We start from the raw sequence: 6,108 nt of genomic DNA, 5'->3' as shown, positions 1-6,108 counted from the left end.
GAAAGCAGCACAAACACGGCACAAACCGGCACAAACATAGTAGTAATGAATGAGGTGGTTTTCATTGTTTGTGCTGTCTGTGGGGGGAACAGCTTCACGGAGCTTAGATTAAGCTGTGTATCTTTTTTATATTGACTAGTGTAACTTTTATCCAATAATAAACGATGTGTTCAGACTTCACATGATCTATTAAGCATTTAAAAAGTCTTCTAATTATGTTTCAAAGTGCATGGTTTGTTGTACTCAAACCAAGCTAATTTCTGCAATGTATTGTAATATTAGTAGCACATTTACTGTTCATTAAAAATTGTCACTGAAATGGAATTTAATGATATTGTTGTCTTATCATATTGCAGCTGAAGTTTTTAGTAGCTAAACTTATCTGTGACTTAAAATTATAGACAATATATGGACTTAGAGAATTAAGACACTACAGTATTGAACATTTTAATGTAATCATAAGTAAGGGGCATTTAGGTGTCAAAAGCATGAACAATGATTGTCATATAGTTAATATTATTCAGACTGAAATGCATAGCAAAACACCAATCAAATGGAGGACTGAAGTATTCTCTAAAGACCTTCTGTGTGATGGACAGTGAAATTACTTTAATAGAAATCCTGTAATTGATTAATGTAATGCGACAGGTGAGTAGAAATATAATCAGAATCACAATTATGTTTAAAAATACACTCCAGGAATGTGGTGCACATGTAAGTAAAAGTGTCCAAGCAGTAATATACTGTATCTTGCTAAGCCAAAATTACTCAGAAAGAATTAGCCAAAATACTCTGTCACAGGAAGACCTTCATATTTAAAATCTAAAGTATTTTTTACACAGTAAAGTGTTGTCCATTATGTTGATTATTATGTGTGTCATAAAAGCAAAATTCATATATATTGCCTTTTGATTTACCCTTCCTTATAGCTGGTTCCTGAAAATATAATACAGTGTAGATTATGCATTTTAACTTTGCTGTCTATTAATGTCTTATTAAACTCTCCACTGCTGGTAACAATATATTATTTTATTTTCTTGATTCAAATAACTAATGTTTTATAAATACATAAATATGTCTTCAACAGTGTTTGTTATTTGTTTACATTGTCATACACTAGCAAACAGCATCACAAATGAAAGGATCTTGAGTTTTTGTCACAGTTTTAAGATAGTAGATTAAGTATTGACTTATGTCACAGTGAGGTAACCTCTCAAACAATAATTATTTTCTGCCTCATATACGACTTAGCCACCTAGCAATACAAACGAGGTGCTAAGCCCCCTCTACTAAAAAACAGGGTCTGTTCATCTCCCAGAATCGCCAATGCACACACAGACCAGCAACAAGCATTAGAATCGTATAAATGCCCTTTTTATTTTCTAAGTACAAAAACATTTACTATTACCCTACGACCCAAAGAAAACAGCATTTGCAGCAACAAAATGTACTTCCAAGGGTCATAATGATTTCCTGAGGATCAGCTGTCCCTTTATGTGATGAGGAGAGCGTATTAGAAGAGAACAGCAACACATACTGTAGAAGAGAGATGTCACATGTCTCCAGTTTGGGCTCTATTGGGAGTCCTCCTTTAGACCGTTGGTTCAGTAGCGACTCACCAGGCCAGTTTCTTTGCTCCTTGCCTCCAAGTATTGAACATCTCTGCAGAGTACCTCCATTCCTCTGGCAGTGACTTCCTTGGTCTGCAGTTTCTGGAACAATCTCTTCTGTGGTCTCGCAGGCTGCGTCTTTCCTTGTACTGCTTGTCTTGTGCTGAAGGGCTCATCAGGAGGAGAGAGCTCCCTCTGTTCAGGCTCAAATCTTTTTATCCCTTCCATAAACCATTCCCCCCTCATGGATTTTCCCATTGTCTTTGTCAAGAGTGATGTGTGGTGAGCGTTCTGGCACACTATGGCTGCCGTTGCATCATCCAGGTGGATGCTGCACATTGGTGGTGGTGGAGGAGAGTCCCCATTACCTAGTAAATTATTAGTAAATTAGTAAATTATTAGTAAAGCGCTTTGAGTGGAGTGTCCAGAAAAGCTAATATATAGATATTTTCTTTCTAAATATTAGAGTTTTCCATCCATCCATCCATTTTCGAACTGCTGTATCCAATACAGGGATAGGGCAGTCAAAGCCTATTCCTGTAAGCAATAGGCACAAAGCAGCATACACCCTTTATGGGAAGCCAGTCCTTCACAGGGCATAGACAGATACAGACAGGCACGTACTCACATCAGGTCCAATTCTCCCAGAAGCCAATATGCCTTTGGAGTGTGGGAGAAAATCGGAGGACCCAGAGGAAACCAGTGCAACCACAGGGAGAACATACAAGCACCACTCCAGGAATTGAACCCAGAGGGCACCAGCGCTGTGAGACAGCAATGCTATATTAGTGTTTTTGCTACTTAAAATGCTGTCACGTGGTTATTGTTAATGCCCTCTAGCAGCCAGTTAGGAGTTTCCAGTTCATGGAAAACCAAAAAATACAAAGTATTTTCTGTTTTATAATGGAACTCATGAAAGGATTCCTAAAGCTGTGGGACCACAAAGCTGTATAAAAGCATTTCCATTGGAGCCAATTTAGTACTCTGTAATGAGTTTTTTTATGATGTTGAAAAGTTGCTGTTAAAGAAAAGCTATTAGAAAAGTTCAATGTGTACTAGTATGTAACTGTAAAATTATAATAACAATACAAGCCTATTTTTCATATGCTGGTACAGTAGTGAGTAGTCCTTACTATTTGGTTTAATTACATCTCTAAAAAATGTATTATTTGTACTTAGTGATGACTAAACTCCCCTACAGATGCAAACACTGACTGCAGTGTATATACTTTTTACATTACTGTATGTGACTACTTTATTTATTAATAATTTTAGCCAAACTAGACTGCGTATTCTCAGATAAAGGATACCTTCATTTTTTTTTCTTCAACACCCTTGTTTCACTGATTCTGAAATAATTTGATCATTAATATGTTTTGGAAAATATCAAATGAACAAAAATAATATATGCTATTGTGTGTGCTATTTTACATTCCTTTCACCAGCATCAAATCCAGCTTTCAAGATGAATGACTGCTGTCAATTGGCTTTAATAGTATCTTACACCTCACTCTGCAGACAGGTCAAAATTTCTGTTAAATGTCCTTGTCAGTTCTTTAGAAACTGCATTTCAATGCTAAATGGTAAACAACATGTATCTCAAGTTATCTTCAATACAGTGGATAAACAAGTAAGAGAAGGGGTGATAAATACAACTACAGTATACAACATATCCATCATAATTAAAGCCACTTACAGCAACTCCATCAAACTAATATACTTCTATACAACAGCCATAACAAATACACAGAGACCTTGCTGTATTATAGACTACATTAGACTCAGGATAATGATCTAGAGGAACAAGCAGCCTATGACAGAAACAGCTCAATCATCCATAAACCAGGGAAAAATGCAATTGCCCAGGCAAAAAAAAAAACATTGCTATTATACTTGTGTGAGTTTCTATATTTTCCACTTTCAGTTAATTGAATCAAACATTAATATATGCAGAGTAATATGAGAGAATGGAGAATTAGAAAAGAAAGCATAGGATGTGATATTCATCTTTATATTTTTTTGTCTTGTTCCCAGTCAGAACATATAGAGGAAAATAGTGAGACAAAAAAGGTTTGCATACAATACTGAAGAATGATGAATGTGGTAATAAACTGGATTATTTCATTTGACAGGTTCACACTCTTTCCTTTTTCCATACGCTCATTTTAGAATTCCCATAAAACAGGAAAGAATTCTTGAAACCAAAGTGATTTATGAAATACAAAAAATAATTTGAGCATATCCGTAAATATTTTTCTGAATGCAAAACATGCAACAATAACAAAAAAAATGTGCTTTGTTTGTGTGCATAGTGATAATGGAATTACTGTACAATAAACACTATTCCTCTACACATAATTTTGGAGGTTCTAAATTGTTTATAATTCTGCAGATTGCATTTGTACTATAAAAGCACTGCTGTGACACACTGAAAATTAAGACCATAAGATCATTTTATTGTTTGCATTTAAACTACAGTATGTACTTAATTATCAGACCCAAAGAAGGCTCCACAGCCGAAACGTTTTGTTTTCTTTCTTCTCTTTTCAGCATGGAATAAACTATCACTTGTTCCTTTGCAGCCTACCCACCTGAACTAAATTATGTACAGTAGTACCTTGATTTTACAGTTTAAAGCAATTAAATACATCTTAGATTCAAATTTTGTATATATTTCTATTTGTCATTCCAAAACTTTTGTAAGATGAGATTTTTTTTCTAACACAAGAATGAGTATTAACTTAGTCTCTACTTAAGTGGACGTATTAAATTCAAACACTCAAATCCAGAAATCAAACCAAAACACATTGGATTTAATGCGGTACTGTTTATTAGTTTGATTTCTCTGGAAGTATTTTTATTTTTCTTAAAATTAATCAGTCATGTCTTACATGAGAAAATACCAAATGTTATTGGAATACATCTTTAGGTGCTGTCTCTGTCCATCTACTAAACTTTTTATAATCAACTGTAACTGAATTTGCTCATGATCAAAAAGAAATGTCAGAATACAGAACTGGCTATGTTTGGGGATGTACAGTACAGAGCTGCTAAACATTCTTCAGTATGATTCAGCAACATTTGTGCTGTTGACCTACAATATTAATGCTATGTTTAAAATGATGCACTGTCTGTTGTCACTGACAGGGGGATATGAAGCATCTATTTCACGGGTGCACATTAATGTACTCTAACGGATACCTTAAAATGTATAAAAATGTTCTCTTTAAACCTTTTCTAATAATTCCAGTAAACAACAAGCTGCATCAGAGGCTTTGAAATCAATGTCTTAGTAGAAACTGCACCTCCTGCAGTTTTTGAAATGTAATAATTGTCATTAAAAGAAGATAAAATATCCAATTATCTTGAGCTAAAAATCATTGATAGCTGTCCATTCTATTGATCATACAGACAACTGCAAACTAGTTTTTATAAAATTGTTTTCAGTTAAAGCATTGCACTTTGAAGAACAGTTTATTTACACTTGATTAAAATAAGAAACCCCCATATACATTGTTTGTATTTGGGTATTATTTGAAGGCAGTGAAACCTTTTGCAAGGCACTGTATATTGTTTTCTGATCATCTACAGTTACAAGTAAGGAGCTTCATCTGACAGTGTAGACAATACACCACCACAAGCAGACCACAAAAAGATTGTTTCTACCTGTATTGGTAAATAAGGAAAATGAAGTCTAACATTTATCTTGTGATTTTGTATTTCAGTCTGCTTCCACTTTTCATGTGTAAACCATATATTACATATTCACTTGTCTTAGTGATCAAGACTGCTCGTTACGGGACTTTCAGTATAGCATTAGTTTTGTGATAATAAATCTTATTGTATGTTATGAAACAAAATAATAATTTTATTTGAAATTCCATTTCAGAATATGAAATATTAATGTAGATTACAGGTAGATGTTCAAAACTGGAAAAAAAGCTTCTCTTTAAATTTCACAATGGAAGATTATTGGAAGATACAGTAAGTACCATACTCAAAAAGAAAAGAGAAAGGTAAATAAACAGCTATATCCCACTGTTAACTTTAACATAACATAACAGCTTGTATATAAAATGCTAAATTCACTGAAATACAAATACAAATACAGATTATAAAATGAATAGCATAGATTAATTGGAGGCCTGAAATTTGAAGTTTGACGTGCTTGTTTGTCTTTTCTATATATAAAGCTGTTTTGTTTTGCTCACCTGGTTTTTTATCACTTTCCTTGGTTGCATTTTAAATATTTGAATTTTATTGAGCACATTTCCATATCTGAGCCACATCAATTCATATAGCCAGAGCCTGGTCTCCATGCCATTAATTGAAGCAGAGAGCACACGACTAACCCCCTGGAAACTAGTCCACTGCAGGGATTGTCCCCAGCAATGCTGGTCCCCACTAATACAACCCTAAATAATCCACCCCCAAAAACAGCATAAAATGAGAAAAGTGTTCATGAGTAATTGTGTGAATGAAAGGTAATGCAAATTCT

This window comes from Atractosteus spatula, chromosome 12 (assembly GCF_055471065.1).
Source record: "Atractosteus spatula isolate fAtrSpa1 chromosome 12, fAtrSpa1.hap1, whole genome shotgun sequence".
Taxonomy (NCBI): Eukaryota; Metazoa; Chordata; class Actinopteri; order Semionotiformes; family Lepisosteidae; genus Atractosteus; species Atractosteus spatula.
This window is presented reverse-complemented; position numbering follows the sequence as displayed.